The following is a 20,837-nucleotide window of genomic DNA, read 5'->3' as shown; positions in this document are numbered from 1 at the left end:
AGGCTCTCAGAAAGCACTGACTTGCTAATCAAAGGGAACAGCAGGTGTGCATGAGAGGCCTGTGCTCCTGAATGAATAAGATACCAGCTCAGAAGGACATTAGAAAGTATTCCTGAAGGCAGGTTGCTTTCATAAATTAGCACTGTCTTGTTAACTGTGGCTTAGGAATTGCACACCCTGAAACCAAGGCAAGTGTTTGGGCACCGAGCAGACAAACCCTGCATCCCATCCTTTGCACATTACCATTCGCCTTCACTCAAGAGGTGCTCTCAAGAGAGGCTCTTCCCACAATCCAAACACTTTCCAGCGGCAGCTACTTCTACTGCTGACCCAGGCCCTGAATACCCTGAACATCAAGTGCAAGGGACACAAAGATTTTTCTGTAAAAGATCATTGGATAAATATATTAGGCTTTGACCGAGACCCTTTGACAGTCTCTGTCACAGTGGCCCAACTCTACTGTCATAGCACAAAAGCAGCTATGAATGGTATATGCATGAATGACCATGGGTGCGTACCAATAAAACTCTACTTACAAAATCAGGTGGGAGGCTGGATTTGGCCCAGGTGGTCAGTCAGTCCAGTAGCTTGCTGATGCCGAATCTGCTACACAGCAAACCTCCCCTTCGACTGGAGCTCCTTCCGGTCTGGAGACAGGAGTAGTCCAGCATTTGCTTGACTCTTGGATCTTGCTCTCCAGCTCCACATCCTCCCCTGTGTGCCTTCTCAGGGAGCTGGCCAGGCAGTCGTTCAGGGACAGCATGGCTTCACCCTTGACCATTCAGGTTGCCTTCACAATAGTCCCACAGATTCCAAGGGTGCCTTGAGTGTTACAGATCCCCTGACAAGGGACAAGCAGGGTGGCAACTGTAGGGGCAGACAGAGGTTAGGAGAGTCCAGAGGACTGGACCCCACATGGATTCAGTTAGTGTGTGCCAGAGTGGCCTGAATGGGAGAGGCAGCCTTGACCTCTGAATCCTACCCACTGAGGAGGGAGCTGCAGCAGTCAGAAGTCATGGCGGTAAAGGCTGGACTCCTGCTTTGCCCATGATTGGGTTTGCTTGAAGATGAAGCCCTCTGTCTCCCATAGACCTTCAGTGGGTGTTAATGCAAAAATTAGCCTTTTTCCCATTAATATTCATGTCCATTATTATACAATCACTCTATTAGTAATTTCTGTCTCCTGTAGAGTTAATGATCTCACGAAAGAGATCTTAATCCAAACATGATGCTTCCTGTCACTGCAGGGTGCTAGAAAACAGAGGAAACAAGGTCTTCTCCCAGCTGCCTGTTTTCTGTGGTTAGGAATTCTTTCCCCTTCCATCAGCTTATGTCTCTAAAATTATCAAGAAGCAGAGACTCCGAGAATTTGCTAAGTCTCTCTCACGGCTGTGTTCTTTTTTTCTACCTCAGAATGTTCCCCATATGTGGAATCTGAAAAGTCTCCCTCATAGAAGTTGAGAGTAGAATAGTGGTTACCAGAGTCTGGGGGGACATGGGCCAGGGGTGGATGGGGAAAGGTTGATCAATGGGTACCAAGTGACAGACAGAAATAAGAAGCTGGGGTCTGCTGTCGCACAGGGAGGTGACTATAGATCACAAATGATGAACTGTGTATTTTAAAGACCTAGAAGAAAGGACTGTGAATGTTTCACCATAAAGAAAGGAGAAATGTCTGAGGAGATAGATAAGTTTACCCTGACTGAAGCATGACGGAATGTCTACATGTCTCAAAATATCACATAGCACCCCACAGATATGTGTAATTTTTTATGTTTTAATGTATCCACTTAAAATAAATTTAATTTAAATTTTAAAAATATATATTCCCATCATGGCAAAGTCTAAAATATGAGCCGATCAGGAACCTTGAAGAAAAGGGCGAGAATCATAATTAGTTTTTTTCAGTAGATATTTATGGAATGCCCAGTATGAGACAGACACCAAGGCCACCGCTGCTTGGTGGGGAGCAAGAAGTTAGATTTCAATAAGATGGAAAAGAAAGGAAATTATCTTGATCGTATAAAGGGAAGAAAAGAGGGTATATTTTTAAATGAGACTGAAGATTTCAATATGAAAGACAGCACATTGAGAGACTAGAAAAAAAAATTCATGGAGTAGGAAATTTTTTTAATGATGTCTTCCCTGAGGGATCGGAGGAAAGGATATCTCTCACAGAAAACAAAATGAGCAGAACCAAACATGTTTAGGAAATGGAAAGAGTCCAGTGTGTTGGTGTTCGCAGTGAAGACATATATCTATGTGAGCACTGGAAAGTTGCGCTATAGCCCAGGATGTGGGAAGATTTGGCCAGGGCCACCCCATAGATAGTCTTCAGGTAAAGCAGAGTCGGAAAAAGGGATCTGGCCCCAGAAGGAAAAAACAAAGCTAGGCAATGTAAAAGAAATAAAATTCCCCATTGACTGTGGTGCTTGAAAATTAAAACACTTTCCAATAACTCATGAGTCAAAGATGAAATCTAGTGAGGAAAAAAAATATTTTAGACGGAATTAAAAATGAAAATACCAACTTCAGCAATGGTAAAACAGAAAAGAATTTTGGAATTAGAGGGGAAAAAACTCGTTAATAAAACTAAAATAATTTGTGATTCCCAAGAAATACAATTCTGGTGCTGTGTATTGGTACCTATAAGCTAATTAAGGTGCCCTCTCTTCCCACTGACCTTGTCACCAGATTGGGGCCCTCCTCGCCTTGTTTACAGAAGACAACCTAGTTTTTGACATGTTCTTGCCTTTTCTTTGAAGTACACCTTCCTGAATTGCCCATTTCTTCAAAGACTATAGAACTAATTTTTTATTTTCTTAATCTTCAGGTGCATTCAGAGCCTCAGAAGCTTTATAGCCTCTATTTCTGAAATAAGCAGCCAATAGTCAGCTGTTCAATAAACCCTGAGAAAGAGCAGCTAGCTGGCTTCCAGTCTACACTAACAAAGATGCCACACTGACCCCATTCCTAGGCTGAATGAATTTATCAGAAGGGCCCTTGGGACATGTGGCCCTAAAACAGAATCTCCAAGCTGAAAAAGATCTCAATGTCCTCTCAAGTCTAGGACCTGTTGGGATTAAATCCCCTCTGATAACTGCCCTCCTGCTAATTGTCCACTCTGTCATTTTCCATGGTGGTCTATGCCCTCATTAGCCAACCCAGCCCCTGCGGTTCAGTTTCCCAGGCTTTGCACAAGACACTAAAATCCAGAGATAAACAACAGCCAGCTCTGCCTTAAGGGGCTCAGAACATAGGGCACTGTTAGAAAGTCCTTCACGCAGACACAAACCTACCTCCTTGTCACCTCTGTCTGCAAAAGTGATACAGTCAGTGAGGCCCATGTGGACACTTCCCGTAACTATTCTGTGTACAGATGCAGATGATATTTGCAAGGTGGGGTTTACCTTTTCCTGGTGATCTACTCCAAATGTCCTGTTTTCAAGAGCTGCTATGGCAAAACCCTTCTCAAGGCACAAGGATGGGAAGAGGGCACAGTGATGAATGAGGGTGAGTCTTGTCTTTCAAAAAGCTGAGATCAGGAGAGCTAGGCCACGTAACTCAGGGGAAGGAGAGTACACTGGTCCTTAGAGATGTAGGGGAGGCATCAAAGACACTAACTCGAAGATAGGGAAGAGTTAAATAGACAGAGACAGGGAGAGAGGTTTTTCTAGGGAAAAAAAAAATATGAGTACAAGCAAAAATTAAAAAGCAGAAAAGTGAGGTGCAGCCTCAGGAATGCAAGAATACAGCTGACTAGAGAGGACTCCCAAAGAAATGGGTTTGAATGACACAAAAAGGTAGGCTCAAAGAAGCCAAAGCCACATTTTTAACCCCTATAAAATTCAAATTTATGTTCATCTGTGCTAAAGACGTAGTAGTCTGCTTCCATTTTCATTAGTGTCTCCCCTGGCAACTCTCAAAGGGTAGCCTGCACTGAAATCACCTGGAGGACTTGCAAAAATGCAGTCTACCAGGCCCTGTGCCGAGTTCCTGATGCAAAAGGGTCAGGCCCAAGAGCCTGCATTTCTAACAATCTCCCAGATCACGCTGATGCTTCAGGATTTGGGGTCACACCTGGAGGACAGAACCCCCACTCCATAACAACAGATGAGCTCTACGGCAACTGTCATCCTGTGCAAATGAACTCCAGGTGGCAACACAGATCCAACGAGGCCGAGAGCAGCCTAAAGTTGAATTGCCGCATTTAAGATCAGCGTGCATGGCCCTCGGGATGGCAAGAAATAAGCAAGTCCTGCTTGTTTTCCTAGTTCCCTTTTCATCACTCAGATTTGTTTTATAAGAATATCTAAGAGGGAAGAAGAAAGGAGGGACAAGAAGGAAAACCCACACACTGTGTTTGTCAAGCTTGTGGGGACAGGCCAGTCAGGATCAGGAGCAATGTTTGTTTGTGGAGGACAGATAAAGGCCAAGTGAAGTAATATGTGACATCCATTGTGTGGTGGCTTCAGGTTTGGCACTCAACACACAGTGTTTCATCTAATTCTCTCTCTCTCTCTCTCTCTCTCTCTCTCTCTCTCTCTCTCTCTCTCACACACACACACACACACACGCACACACACACATGAAACTATGTACTCAAAGTAGATATACACAACCATATCTATCTACCTTCTATTCATCAACTTTTGCACCATGTAGTTTACACACAATTGTGTGTTTTGATTGCTAACAACCTTACTTGCAGGTTTCCACAAAGTGGTTGCAAATGTCCCATTGTGAAATAAGACAAAGCTCAGAGCAGCTAAGCAACCTATCTGAGCTCACAAAGCTGGAAAGAAAGTACAGTCCTTGAAACCTTAGCCCAGATCTGCCTTGTTCTTTTGGCTCTTCCAAGTGACCCCGAAGGGGACAGAGCATGGAGGTTGCTCTGAAAACCAAGCTAAGCTAGATACTAGCCATCCTGTGATATCCACTCAGTTCATTCAGCAAATCGACACTGAGTTCCTTCTCTGGGCCACATACTCATTAGAAGAGCCAAAATACAGTAGGGAACAACATTCCCTAAAGGTGTTTGGGAAGACAGGGAGGTCATCAAAGGAAAAGTTTAGGAAAATCACTCCAGCACGCACTCTGAACCCTGGGGTGGGAAGGCTGACGCCCCACTCTGCGGGCTCTCCAGCACACAACGGGGTGCCTTGGATTAATGTACTGGTGGGTGCGCAGGATGACCTTGGCACAGAACAGGAGAAAGCACCTTCAAGAATCCCAGAGGATGGGATGGAAACCAAAACCAGCCACCAGCAGTACTGCAAGAAAAAAGGGCAGGGAAGACAGGTGGTCCAAAAGAACTCCATGGGGCGAGGCAATTACTTGCATGGGGTTAAAAGAGAGAGAAACTAAAGGTGCCCTGAAGTCCCTTTGGGATCCTGGAACAACCATGTGCTTCAAGGGAGCTGGGAGGTCCAGGGAAAGATCTGCCGGGAGGGGAGATGCTGTGTTTGGAGGGTTGGAGATGAAGACCCGGGGCCAGGAGGGAGCAGCTGGGTTGCCTGGCCTCCAACTCCTGGAAGACAGGTCATGCTGGTTGGTTTGGCCCAAGGGCTCACACCTGAGCAGCAACAGTGATTCTCAATAGGACAGTCCATGCCCCAGAGGGGAGGTAATGTTTGGCATCTCCAAAACAGGTGGCAGGAAAGATATTTTAGTTAGAGGGAGTGTCACTTGAAAACAAGCATAACCTATATTCTAAATGAGCTGTCTTTTAGTCATGATAGGACTTTGGCCTTTATATTTTTTAAAGTTAAAACAACATTAAGCAAGACGATGACACATTTTTTTGTTGTTGTTGTTTTATTCCATGGGAAGACACAGTTGAGAATCACTGAATTCAATGAAAATGAGAAGATTAAAAAATGGTTCACCAATTTGAGCTCCTAGGATTCTTATAAGTGGCCGTGAGAGAGGACAAATTGGTCAGCACAAAGAAGGGAGGATGCTGGGAGGAGAAAGAGGAAGAGGAGGACCCAGTCTGCACTAGGTGTGAAGCATCATCATAGGAAACACACACAAAAAAAAAAAGAAAAAAAAAAAACCCTAAATGCAAAATTTTCCTCTTTGTGTAGGTCCAGAATTGTACCTGGGTTTTCCCAGAGTTCTCTGTGACTTCAGTGTCTACTCTCAGGGGCCTATAGCTAGCCACCTATCCTACTCACTGGGCTTTGTGGGGAATGACATTTGGAGCCCCCCCCCTCAAAAAAAAATGAGCATAAGGACCTGGTGAGGCCTGCCTCATGTTACCATGTGAAACCTGGAAAAAGACAGTACCAGCCCAGCTGCTGGTGGTACAGTACTGGTAAACTGAAGCTTCATGGGCTCAGCACTCAGTGGTCCCTAACTGGATCTAGTTCTCAGCCAAGGGTGCAAAAGTCTCAGAAGGAAAATGAATGTCACCTGAAAACAACCTGGATGCAGTTGTGGCCAAAGCAAAAACAGATGGCATACCTAGGGCTTTGCCGATCCAGGTCGTAAGGATAGGGTGGTGCTGGGAAGCCAGAGGGAGGAACATAATGTGCAGGTGGGAGAATCAGCCTGTGGGAAGAAAGAGACTTGGGATTGTTAACCAGGAGGGACCCTGAGCCCCCATGGCCCCATCACTTGGTGGGACCTGGCCACTCCTTAAGACGTGACTCCTGCGGTTTATTTGTTAGAAGGAAACCCACAGGAGCACCCTGGACATTCCTGTCCTCTGACAACTCAAAGAATGCTTTTTTAGTTTCAGGTAGACCACCTGGAGTGAGAACAGCCCCAATAATAATATCCAATGGGCACCTTCTGTATGCTGGGAATACTGTGTGCATTATCCCTCAACTATACTGAGAGAAAATGCAATTATTCTACTTTTAGAAGTGATAGAGGTCTCAAGAGAGTATAGTGACCTGGCCAACTTTACTCAGATAGTGTCACCAAGGCAGGATTTGAACCCAGTTCTGACTGAGTGTAGAGAACATTCTTTTCACCATGTACTTCTACCACAAAGAAGGACTCATTTTGCCTTGGCCTTGACACTGGGTGCATAGGTGAAGTGAGATCTGTGTTTCATTCCTCTGGACACACTCAGTGCTCCTGGACTAGCACAGAGTAGACGGCAGAACAGGCTCCCAGAAGTTGTTCCTCCATCTGCTCTTCGGTCATATCCTGCTGGGAACCACCTTGGCGTGTGCCAGAGCCACATCCCAGAGGCAGGAAGGTGCTCTCATGGTGACCGTGATTTTCACCACCAGCCCTTGCCAGGCAGCAGTCACCGATAGTGTACACATTGGTGTTAGCATCTCTGTAAGAAAATGACATCCAGAAAGTGAGCTGGGACCAAGACAACTGTCCTCAGGACCCAAGCTGGGCCTCCATGCCTATGAGACTGGGCAGGAATTCCATGCTTCTGTGAAAAGAGCCAACCGGAGTGAGAGAAAACTTGGCAAGTTGGCCCCGGCAGTTCTCAACATGACCTCCCTTTGACTAGATTGGAACTTTAAGTGGTGTGATTTTGCTCTTGGACAAAATACCAAGAGGCCTAAGATGCCAAAAGCATGGTAGGGACATGTTCGTTCTGAGCTGTTCTGAAAGAATGCAAGCTTGGCAATCAGCAGCACCTCCTTTCACCGGTCTGTAGAGATTCATGGGCAAAGTAAGTACACATCCAATGTCAGGGAAGGGCCAGAGGCTAAGACCCCTGCACCCAGAGAGTTCCTGGCAGTGACATGTCAGGGCCAGCAAGGAGGACCCAAGAACTTGAGGACCAGGATTCTGTATCTCACCACACATGCGGCCAGCACCAGGATAGCACTTAGTACAGGAAGGTGGCTTGTTGGGCACTTAATACAGGGACCCAGTTACATTTTAGGAGACCTGAAACACTAGAGTAGAACCAAAGTCCCAGAAGAGACACTGGGAAAAGCAATAGCTTTTATATATGTGTATGAAGTTTAAGGCTATAAGGATAAAGCAGGAAGTTGCTACTTGGAAGTATCTGCTATTCTTCGATTTAACAAAAATGCCTCCAGTAGGTCTGGTCTTTCTGGAAGAAAGACTAAGAAATGAGGGTGAGAGAACTCCTCCTACACTGGAGCTCAGACCTTCAGAATCAGCTCCCAGAGCTGGTTCCCCAGACCTGGGGAGGCCCATGCGTGGTAAGGCACAACTTGGACAAAGGGCACAGGAGACAGATATAGAGCAGGGGTGATAGGGGAGTCCACATGGAAGAGATAAAAGGAAGAGTTAAACAAAGGAAATCAAAAGATGCTTCAGAGATGGACAGGGCAAAAGGACAAAGGGCAGGTCTCTCACCAACCAGGCCCAGAGACCAAAGGATTCAATCCCAACAGTTCTACTTTTCTTCTCACCTGTATCTTTCCACATCCAGGAGCCCCAGCTCAGGGACCTGGCTATCATTTATGTAACATTCTGTCAACACAGGAGAGGTGAATGAGTTACCATGTGAGGATGCACAGGGAAGCTTATTCCCCATGCCAAGATCTGCAAGCATTTCAGTTATCTCTGAGGAATCGCCTGATAGCCAAGTCTGTGGCTCAGCCACGAGTTGCCTAGATCACATATGTACAGTCCCCACTCTCGGGAAGGTTCTGGTACATGTGGATCTCACCCTGCATCCAGGTATTGACATCCAGCAGTCCCTGGTACTCCAGATCAGCCGTGGTCTCGGCAAACAGCTCCCCCACAGGATGAGGCTCTTCTTCTGGGCCAGCTCAAGGCTGAAGAGAGTTGGCATCACACAGTTCTGCACACTGTCCTTCTGTAACAAGAAATGATGGAGTAAGAGACCCAAGAGCATCAAAATTCAGCAGTGAAAATCATAGCCAAACTCACCAGGCATGGGGACATTGAAAGAGGTCTCCGGAAAGCACTGTCCATACATCTGTAACTTTTCAAAACAAAACAAAACAAAAAAAATCTGGGCTGGGGATGTGGCTCAAGTGGTAGCGCGTTCGCCTAGCATGTGTGAGGCACTGGGTTCGAATCTCAGCACCACATAAAAATAAAATAAAGACATTGTGTCCACCTTAAAAAAAAAGAACATAAAAAAATCTAACTTAGGAAACCCATATCTGCAATATCTGGCAAAAAAGTGGCAGCTCGTAACATCTCATTGAGTGAGTGCCTGAACTTCACACTTTGTTCTAGAGGAAATGGGAAGTTGACTTCATAAGAACTGTTTCTGTGGGTCACACTGAAATCTCCACCAAGGAGAAAGAGAGCAGATCACTGAATTAATGTTGAAAGAACTCATGAATGAGACTTCTAATAGATGCTACCACCAGGCCTTGGTATGCTGAGGGTATGCCATGTGCTGAGGGTCATGGAGGACTTGTAGCAGGCTATGTTGGGCTTGGTGCTCCACCTCCAGAGCATTCCACATGCCTCTCAGCTCCAGGATCTCCGACTGGCAACACCACAGTTCCTCAGAGCAGGACACGGCCCCGCAGGCTGTTGCCCTCAGACTAAAGCCTGGGGGATCAAACAACAGATCAGCTTGTTGCCCCAGAACAGAGCCAGGGGCCTTCCCTGCTCTGCATCACCACCCGATATTGGAATCACTGCTCCACTTCCTGGCAGTTGGTCTCAACCCTAGCCTCATATTGGCACCACAGTATGCTGCTGTGATCCACAGTGGTCCTCCAACACCCTGCTCAGGTCCACAGAGAACTTGGTATCTAGTTCTATCTGGAACTTATCCTCCAGGTGACACCTCAGAGTATAAGCTTCCTGTAGGGACAGAAGGGACAAACACCCGAAGTGAGAAAGGGCTTTCGCAGGGCAGAGAGCCCCCAGGTTCCTCTACCAAGCTGAAGGAGGGGGACCCACACACATGCCAATGTCTTGCTCAGGGTCCAATGGAAGCACCCACTGGAGACCTTCTAATCCACAAGACAAGTTTGCCACATTGCAAAGAGGCCGTCTGGACGCTCGGAGCCACAACAACCTTTCTTTGTTTGTTTGCTTTTCTTGATGCCAACTGAGCCAGGCTCTAGTCTGAGAGCCACAGGACAGGGGATCTCCTTGCCTGCCCAGCTCCCTCCCCAGGCCATGGATGCACATTCACAGAGTGGCACCTGCTTGTGGTTGCTCTTGAGGCAGAACTGCTCCTCCTTCAGAGACTCCTGCTGGGCATCCTGCACATGCCCACCTCCCCCTACTGGTACGGGGAGCTCTCATTCTCCTGCCTTCTGTCTGTCACAGGAGATACGGGGTCAATGAGAATGCCTATGGGATCCCCTCTCCATTGCTTCTACCTTCACCACCTTGGATCTTCATTTGTCGACTTGATCAACATTCACTCTATTTGACCCTGCCGTTCAAGAGTTCATGGCCAGGACCAATATCATTGTGGCCTTTGACTAGGAGGGAAAGTGAGGCTCAGAAAGAGTAAGTGGTTGTCCCAAATTATATGCCTGGACAATAGTAAATGCACAGACTCAACCTTAGTGTTCTGACTTTAAATGCAGTATTTATTCTGCCAGATGAGAGACAGGAAAAAAAGTGACTCACAAGTCAGCTTCTGGACCTTCAAGTTGCTGCTTTGCCACTTGGAACATATCCCATTGATTTTTTTCCCCCTTTCTCATTCACTCTTTACAACTTATTTCCCCCTTTCTCATTCACTCATTTACACCAAGGAGCTCCTGTGAGTATTCTTCCCACTGATGGATTCGGCCAGAGATCAGTGACTTTGTCAACAACCTGTGTGCTGACAGTTTATTCTTTCTCTTTTTTAAATTTTTTATTGATTTTTTAATAAATGATAGTAGAATGCACTGAAATTAATATTACACATATAGAGCACAATTTTTGAGGTCTCTGGTTGTATATAAAGTATATTCATACCAATTCATGTCTTCATACATGTACTTTGGATAATGATGTCCATCACATTCCAACATCATTGCTAACCCCCTGCCCCCTCCCTTCCCCTCTCACCCCTCTGCCCTATCTAGAATTCATCTATTCCTCCCATGCTCCCCCTCCCTACCCCACTATGAGTCAGCCTCCTTATATCAGAGAAAAAATTCTGCATTTGTTTTTTTGAGATTAGCTAACTTCACTTAGCATTATATTCTCCAACTCCATCCATTTACCTGCAAATGCCATGATTTTATTCTCTTTTATTGCTGAGTAATATTCTATTGTATATATAGGCCACATTTTTCTTATCCATTCATCTACTGAAGGGCATCTAAGTTGGTTCCACAGTTCAGCTATTGTGAATTGTGCTGCTATAAACATTGAAATGGCTGTGTCCCTGTAGTATGCTATTTTTAAGTCCTTTGGGTATAGACCGAGAAGACGGATACCTGGGTCAAATGATGGTTCCATTCCCAGATTTCCAAGGAATCTCCATACTGCTTTCCATATTGACTGCACCAATTTGCAGTCTCACCAGCAATGTATGAGTGTGCTTTTTTCCCCACATCCTCGCCAAAATTTATTGTTGTTTGTCTTCATAATAGCTGCCATTCTGACAGGAGATGAAATCTTAGAGTAGTTTTGATTTGCATTTCTCTAATTGCTAGAGATGATGAACATTTTTTCATATATTTGTTGATTGATTGCATATCCTTTTCTGAGAAGTGTCTGTTCAGGTCCTTGGCTCATTTATTGATTGAGTTATTTGGGGGTTTTGGTGTTTAGCTTTTTGATTTCTTTATATACCCTATAGAGTAGTGCTCTGTTTGATGTGTGAGGGGTAAAAATTTGCTCCCAAGATGTAGGCTCTCTGTTCACATCACAGATTGCCAAAACAGACTGGTAGACCAATGGTACAGAATAGAGGACACAGAGACTAACCCACAAAATTACAATTATATTATATTAGACAAAGGTGCCAAAAAAATACATTGAAGAAAAGATAGTCTCTTCAACAAATGGTGCTGGGAAAACTGGAAATCCATATGCAACAAAATTAAATTAAACCTCTATTTCTCACCATGCACAAAACTCAACTCAAAGTGGATCAAGGACCTAGGAATTAAACCAGAGATCTTGTGTCTAATAGAAGAAAAAGTAGGCCCTAATCTTCATCATGTCAGATTAGTTCCCACCTTCCTTAATAAGACGCCTATAGCTCAAGAATTAAAATCAAGATTCAATAAATGGGCAAGAGAGAGAAATGAACTATAGTAGATGGGGTAGAGAGAGAAGATGGAAGGGGAGGGGAGGAGAAGGGGGATAGTAGAGGATAGGAAAGGCAGAATACAACATACACTAGTATGGCAGTATGTAAAAATGTGGATGTGTAACCGATGTGATTCTGCAATCTGTATACGGGGTAAAAATGGGAGTACATAATCTACTTGAATCAAATGTATGAAATATGATATGTCAAGAGCTTTGTAATGTTTTGAACAACTAATAATAAAAAATGCACAAAAAAAGAATCAATAAATGGGATGGATTCTGACAGTTTATTCTTTCACTGATTTGATTTCACTTCTTGTTAGAAAACAAAACTGCTTTATCTTCTAGATACAGGGGAGGAGGGGGTGATACAGGATTTAACCAATCTAGACTACGGCCTCCTCCTTTTGTTTTAATGCTTTCTTCTCTTCCATGCAATATAATGATCATTTCTAGGAACACGCTAAATTAAGTTGGGAAAGTAAGGAAGTTGACACTTAAATATTGACTCATTCATTCATCTAGTCAAAAACTATTTTTGAACACCTAGTGTAGACCAAGTACTATGACAGGCACTTGGAAATAGAGTGGAAGAGAGGAGTCACTTTGGGCTCCCTTCTTACTTGATTCTAAAACCATTGACAGCACGTCATTGTTAGTTTGTATAATCATGCTGACATCCTCTGCTTCTCTGCATAGGATCTAAGGGAAACCAAGAAGACAGTTTACATATAACATATGCTCTGGGCTCCAGATCTACCTGCGATGTCTACACTCATATCTCAAAAGAATCCTAAGTTTGTTGGGCTTTAAATGGCTTTTGCCTGCCGTGCCCTTGTATCTTCCTCAGACCCAGCACATCCCAGACTATTCCAAATCTCACCTTCAGCTGGATCTCTTCCTGGTCTGGAGGTAGGACTGGTACTCTAGGCACACACTAGACTCATGGTATTTGCTCAACTCTTGGATGTTGGTCCACACTCCGCTTTCTTCCTCTCCAGCTGGTACACCTTCTCCAGGAACCTGACTAAATGGTCATTCAGGAACTGCATGGTCTCCTCCTCATGGCCACTCGGGATCTTTCACTGTAGGTCCTATAGATTCTGATACCACTGGGAATGTTGCAGGACTCTGGGAAGGTCCATTAGTGTGGCAGCTGTGTGGCAGATAAGGCTGAGTAGGTCCATAGGGATCAGCCCCATAGGAACTCTGGTGACATGTGCCAGGGTGGCCAAGAGGCCCAGGGAAGCAGCCTCAGCATCTGCTCCAGGCTGGTCTCCCAACACCAGTGAAGGAGACAGTTCTTGCTCCAAGCATCATGGTGCTGCCCAAAGGAGAGGATGAGCTGATGCGGGAGGAAGTTATAGACTGGGCTGAGTCCGCACCAGAGCATCAGATCAGCTGGGAAGGTCAAGCCACCGAGTCTGAAAACCTCCTCCTTTCCCAGCCCTCTTGTATCCCACACCAAGTGGGTGTTGGCTCAAACCTTTGACCTCACTACCCTGATTATCTACTTACTATTGCACCTACATCCTGTCATTCAGCTACTAAGTTCTCTGTCAATAGTTCCTCGACTCATTAAAGGAATGCTGATGAATCTGAGGTGCCTCTTGGCTCTTTGAATATCAGGTTGGCTGTTGGTGGGGATGTCAGAAACTTTTTTATCACTTTCCAAGGGAGGAAAGCTCTTTTATCCATCAGATACTTTTTCCTTGACTGGGTATTCGCCTTGTTTGCTCTCTGTAGTTGTCTTTCAGACTCACATTGAGGAGAAATGCATCTTCGAAACCCATTCACTCAACACATATCTGGTAACATCCTACACACCAGGCTCTGTGCTAGGACTTGACCTATATAGTTGGCAAATCGTGACACAACTGATGCCACCAGGAAACGGGCATCACTTGGGTAGACACGGAGGGTTTCAAGAGTGTCTGAGATGCTCATCCGTGTGAGAGAGACTCTTTTCAGATGCCCATAGCTGGTCTGGACAAAGAAAGAGAAGCCCAAGAAGCCAGAAACAAACAAAATGAACAGTAATCTTTTTGGAATCTCTAGAAGAATGAGGCCCTCAAAGTCAAGGAGCACCAAATTATCAGCATCACTGTGGGCCCTCTTTATCCCTTGCTTCCTTAGTTCTAAAGTCAGTTATTAAGCACCCACCATATGCATTCAGGAATTGATCCATATTATTTGGTTCTTACTATCAGCCTGTAAGGTAGGCATTCTGATCTTAATTTTACCAAAAAAAAAAAAAAAAGTAAGCCATTGAGGACAGAGACTGTTAAGGTCTGTAAACAAGTCAGGATGGCGCCTGGCAAATGTTAGAGTCTGTAAACAAATGTGGATGGCGCCTGGCATTTTGCCAGAGGGAGTGGTTTGTGAGGTGGCGCCAGTGAGCCATTAAGTGTGGAGATTCCTTATTGGTTGACTGCTGTATCTAGTTTATGTTAATTAAGATAAGCTGTGTGGAATGTATAAATACCTCTGTTGTCCTACAATAAACGGCTCCCACTCTTGCTGTATCAATGTACACAAGTTGCTCGTCACCCCCCGGTTATTTTGCTGCAGCCAGACTGCAGCAAGAGACATGAGGTCATTTTCTAAAATCAACCCCATGATAAAGAGGCAATGCCTGTTCTCAGTATCAGCCTCTCTCAACTCCAAGACCTAGTCTTATTCTCTTTACCTTTGGTCACCACACTTCCTGCCCCCAAGGAGAACAACCAGAAGAATGAGAAGTTATGCAGCCAGAGATGTGATTGTAAATTAGCTCTCCTGTAAAGAAAAAAAAAATCCCCAACTTGTAGCATGTGCCAAATTCTGTGATGTAAATATCCCCACAATAGCCAAGTCACCAATATGATGTCTGTGGACCAGGAGTTGGGAAGAGGCGCATTAAATCAGTTCTCGTGAGTCAGTAGGAGCCAGCTCCCACATTCCACTTGATCCCACTTTCCAAATCCAAATTCATGACCCTGTGTTTCTTGCATGTTAATTTCTTTATCAAGTCTTCAGAAAAATCAAAGGTTGGTCACACTTCATGTCACATGCAATAGATGGATCCCTAGAAAAGAAGAAAAAAGTGTGGTCAGGGTGCGGTGCACCAAAGGGCACCATCTCACCGCTCACCCAGCTGCTCGGCTCCCCTTCCAGCCCCAAGGCCCCAGCTGGATCCCAGCTCTAAGGAAACTCAGGCAACCTCTGGACAGGGCCAAGCCTGCTGATTTGCTTGCACATCACTGGGATCAGCCCCTCTGTGCTAATGATGTGCCCTCCCCTCCATCACCTTCCATCCCTTCTCACTTATTGACATTGACCCTGAAAAGGTACAGACCCACATGAGACATTTAGCAAGACATTGGCACGGATAAGCCAGCCTGGGAGAGATGATTTTTGATAAGAAAAATGGTACTGGTTTGTGTTTCTTTTATACTGTGCTGGAATATTTCCCTACACTAGCTTTGTCAGCCTCTAGGGCAACATTTCTCAAAGTTGGGTTCTCTGGCCAGCAATAGCAACATCTGGGAACTTGTTAGAAATACACATTCTCAGATTCCCACCCCCAAACCTACTGAATCAAAAACTCGGAGGTTGAAGCCCAGCGAATCATGTTTGAAAAAGCTGTCCAGGAGATTCTGATGAATATGTTCAAATTTGGCAATCACTGCTCCACGAACAGGGAATGGTCCCAAACACATTGATTAGAAATATCTAGAGAAAACAGCATCCCCTCTTCTTCCCTCCCTGAAGAACTCACTGAGAAGAGCTTCTAACATTGGAATCCCCTGAGGAACTTCTAGAACTCTGATGCCCAGGCTATTCCCAGACCAACGACATCAGAAGCCCTATAGGTGGGTGAGACCCAGATATCAGTCTTTTCAAAGCTCTCTGGGTGGCTCCACGTGCAGCTGAGGTTGAGGAGCAGTGACTTCGAAGGGAAGAAAAGAGAGGATGGAAAGGGCCGTCCCTCCCTAATTCTTGCTAAACAGTGAGAAGCAGCACTTCATGAGCAGATTCTGGCTCAGTGGGTTTTATTTAAAGCATGGAGCTTTTATTTTTCTCTTGTGGCAAATGAAGATTATAAAATCTGCCCTGAGAGTTAGTTATTTGGAAAGAGTCCCATCCCAGAAAGCCATCATCAGTTGCTAATTAAACTCCTTTTAAGAAAACAGTAGAAGGCCACACAAGGTCTTATCTGCAGTTCTCAAATCCAAAATATTCTGAAAACCAAGTTTTCTCATTATTTGTTTGTCTTCAGATAATATTTATTTATCCCATTTAGTATACATAGCAATTCTTCAAGGTGGAATTAGTAACATGTTTGTTTGCAAGGTCTTCCCCACACCCATCTGAGGTCTGGATGGGAGCCCAGACATTGGGGCTCAGCAGGGAATCAGCCCTCTCACTACTGTTTGAGTGTGTTTTGCATGAATGCCAGGATCAGACTGTTGATTCTGGTGGGTGGTTGAGGTCTGTGAGGGGAGAGTCACACCCCTGTGGTATGTGAGGGCCCATCTAATATGTCAATCACTAGCAGAGGATGGGCATTCTCAGAGAGGAAAGAAAGAGGTCAAGAGCTCAACTCCTCGTTGGTGTAGACATCCAGGAGTCTAGCGTCTGGTTTGGGGCTCTTGGGAGCACAGAGGCTGGATGTGGTGCCCAGCATGCAGAGGGAAGCAGGAGCTAGGAGGAGAGGTTCTCAGACAAGGTCATTTTCCTCCCAGAACCATGAGTTAGGACAGGTCTGTGAGTCCCACAAGTCAAATCATCTAGACCCATGAGCTATACACCCCCTTTATCAGTTCTCAACCTGGAGTTGAGTTGCCTCCAAAGCACTACCCTCCATCTAGTGACAGGGAACCTGGGGTCCTTTGTCACCCTTGACCACTGGTGAGTGAGAGAAGACTCCCCAGCCCTGGCCATGGAACTTAATGACAGCCCCCAAGCCCAGGAGACCAGGCAGTAAGTCTGAATAATTTTGTCCCTTCTCCCCACCAGGAGTTATCTCCTTTCAGGGCTGACAAGGTATGACTAGGGCTTTGTTTTCATTAAAGCAGGCATTGCTATAAATGCTCTGCTCTGAGCACTACCATCACTAGCTGCATGTCCCAAAACAAGTAAGCTTGCTCTCTGTGCCCTAGCTCCCTATCTGAAGATGCAAGTTCTGGAACATGCACTTGAACATGGTGACACAACCCAAGTAAGAATTACACTGTATATTGCAACCCAGGGTATGCGTCTTTCCAGGGCAAGACCCAACTTCCACATAAAAATGCTTCTCCATTTTCCATTCTGTTTTGATACCCTCTCCCTGTCCCTCTCTTCCTCTCTTCAAAAGTCCGCTACAACGATTTCACAGACCAATACTGAGTCACAGCCATAATTTAAAGTGAGATGGACCAGATTCTCACTGCAACACAATGAAATGACCTGACGTCAGTAGACTCACACTCAAAATGCAACTTCATTTCATTTCTTGTCCAGGAACCAGAAGAAACGTGCAGTTTCCTAAGCACCAAAGGAAAGTGGCCCCACTGAGAAAATCCTTTGAAGATCCAAAAGTGAGAGTAGAAGTTGTGAGAAGCTGCGTCCTACATGAGTGATGAGCCATTTGTAAGGCGAGCTCCAGCTGCAGGTAAGTCTCCCACTCACCTGTGGTTGGTGATAGGACAGGTCTCCTGGCCATGTGCTCAGGATCTGCTGCTCCAGCCTCTGGGGGGTTTACAGAGCGGGCTCAAGGAAGAGCTGCTGCTTGGGGCGAGGGGTGCAGGCTACACAAGCACCGATGTTGGGGGCCAGGGAATGGCACAAGGTTGCAGGGCATGGCCTTGTGCAACACAGAAAGAGGCAGAGGCTGTCCAGCTGCTACCCTATGAGGTGGAAGCCCAGTTGCTGCAAGGAAGTAGACCTGGCCTCAATCTCAGTCCCCCAAGCCTCTTCCACAGCTGTCTGGCCAGAGGCAAATTTAAGTTCTCTGAGTCCCATATCTTCATCTGCAGTAATGGAGATGGTAATGTCAACCTCACAGATTGTCCAAGGGCTTAGGGGAAATAATACATGTGGGGCAGGTAACTTTTTGCAACAAGTGCTTGTTGGCACTGTCATTCTCTCTGTGCCTCAATTTCCTCACCTATACAATGGGACTGCTGGGGCAACATTGGTCTGGACTCACACGTATCCTTTCGGGTAGGACACGACACAAAACTGACTGGGACTGGTTGGAGCGCAGCGGAACCAAGTCAGAATTGTTGTTTTGTTTAACTTAAAACAATTCTAAAAATTTTAAAGTTAAAGAAAAGCGAAATTGCTCTCTATCATGTAGCAAGGATACAACGTGGGAATACCAAGTGCCCGGCACACCATCCATGTTCCAGTCACCCATATGCCTGCTTCCCCTCGCCCTGTTCCTGGTGCACCTCACTAGCTAAAGGAAAAGAACTAAAATTAAGGGTCAGGCATAGGGAGAACAGTGAGGCGCTGGGAGGGAGCCACCTCTCTGCTGCTACAGCTGGGCATCCCATGGCAGAGAGAGAAGGAGGAACTCAGTCCTGGGCAGAGCTCGGTGGATGCCTGACAGGACACGTGCAGGAGTCTTCTTCCTGAGACCCTGCTAACTGGGGAAGTTGGTTAGAGACCCCTGTGCAGCCTTTGCTAGGAGCAGGGACAAGGTCAACTGAGGGAGAAAAGGTTCTGCCTGGTGAGGAAAAGCACCCAAGCAAAAGCCCAAGAAGATCTGCCCTCTTCTTGGTCAACCCAACCTCCTTAAAGTGGCTTCTGCCACTGCCTGCTCAGTGTTCTTTTCCAAACACAGCAGCTCTTCCTTTAGGGACACGACTGAGCCTACCGCTCTTCCTGGTACAGAATTGCATCCTCCGGGACCTGGGTAGGCTGCTTCTATCAACGTCCACCAGCCAGCAGCACAGCCCCGGCTCACAATAGAGCTGCCAAAGCAGATGAGCAGCCAGCAGCTCTTGCTCTTCCCTGATCCGGGACACCTAGACATCAGCTTTGACTGGGGGGTTGCACAGGCTTGGGGACAGGGCTGCTCTATTGGCTCCTGTCTTTCAGATGGGTCCTAGTGCCAGGGCCAAAGGCTGGTAGCCACTGGGTACAGAATTCCTGTTTGCCCCAGGCTGCCTGGAGTGAGAAGCCCTCAAACAGATCTTCACAGAGGAGGGATTTTACAAGACCTAGAGCCTTGATCCTAGAAAGGTGGTTTGCAGATTTGATTCCAAGAGCCAAACACCCAGGTGTGAGAGTATTTCCACGCCCAGAGCTGTTACTCACCTGCTGCCACAGCAGGTACAGTACACAAGCTCCCCCCGTGAATCCTCACTTCTGCTGCCATAAAAACAACCCACTGGCAGTTACTCAGTTCCCCAAAGTAGTTCCCTGCCTCATAAAAGAGAGGGGTAAGTATCCTTAGACCCCCTGTTACTGGCCTCCATTGCTATAAGAAATGTCCCACCTTCTGTCCTTAACTATCTCTCATCAGGGAGCTCAGCTCTCTCCCTGAGACACCACCTGGAATCTCTCTAGTGGTATTGACTTTAAGGCAAGAGAGGCCCCTCTGCTGGCCCTCCATCAGAGGTAGAGTTCCCTGAGCACAGTGGCCTCTGGTCTTAGGTCAGGAATCCCTAGAGTCAGAACAATAAATAGGGGGAGGGTAGGTTATCAGAACTCAAGGACACTTAAAGAACCCACTCAGCCCCTCTGTGCTTCACAGACAAGAGAAGGGCTATGAATTTCTCAGGGGCACAGAGCATGTTAGTACAGAGCCAGGCCTGGAATCTGGGCTCCTAACTCTAGCACATTCTGTTGTGCCAGATAGTAACATTTTCAGCTTTGTAGGCCATGTGGCTTCTCTGTACTAGAGCAACTCAATTCCGCCATCATGGCACTGTGCAGACAAAGACAATTTAGAAACAAGGGGATGTGGATATATTCCAATAAAACTTGATTTATCAGAACAGGGAGCAGCTGGATTTGAACAGTGAGCTGTCATTTGATGTCCCCTGTGCTACACAGCACAATAAATGATAGCTAAAAATAGGATCCCTCACAGCACATGGGAGATGGTCAGCCTGCTCCAGAGCTGGAGGACAGGGCCAGAGGGAGGGTACCAGGAATCATCCAGGAGGCCTCCAGAATAGACACCAGGCCTCAGACACAGGGCCTACACTCTTCTAGGACATTTAGACCAAGACTGGAAGTCCCTCAGATGCCCTGAAGCAAAGCCAAGCTCCCCATGTGCCATTCCTGCTGCTATCGTTTCTGGAACTTGAGCTTCAGGGTGGCTACGAAAAGTGGTTCGGTTGCCACTGTCACTGAGAGAAATGAGAAGGGGGGGGGGGGGTGTCTGTCACCAAAGCGGATTTTCTTTAATCAACATTTATTGAGCATTTACAATAAACAGGGATCATATCCTAACAACTCGATGGAGCAGGTAGGATTCTCCCCATTTCTGCAGGGGAGAAAGCCAAGATACACAGAGACTCAGAGATCTGCCAAAACTCACACAGTGTGTGTGAGCAGCACAACCGGAATTCTAGCCAACGGTTTCTGAAGCCAAAGCCACTGATCTTTTCCATTGTGCCAAAGACGCTCATTCATGTGTTTGCTTACTTGTTATGGCCAAGGGAGACCACTATATATAGAGAAAAACCTCAACCGATTGTTCA

Source organism: Marmota flaviventris, chromosome 17 (assembly GCF_047511675.1).
Source record: "Marmota flaviventris isolate mMarFla1 chromosome 17, mMarFla1.hap1, whole genome shotgun sequence".
In the NCBI taxonomy this organism is placed as follows: domain Eukaryota; kingdom Metazoa; phylum Chordata; class Mammalia; order Rodentia; family Sciuridae; genus Marmota; species Marmota flaviventris.
The sequence above is the reverse complement of the archived record's forward strand: the minus strand, read 5'-3'. Positions refer to the sequence as shown.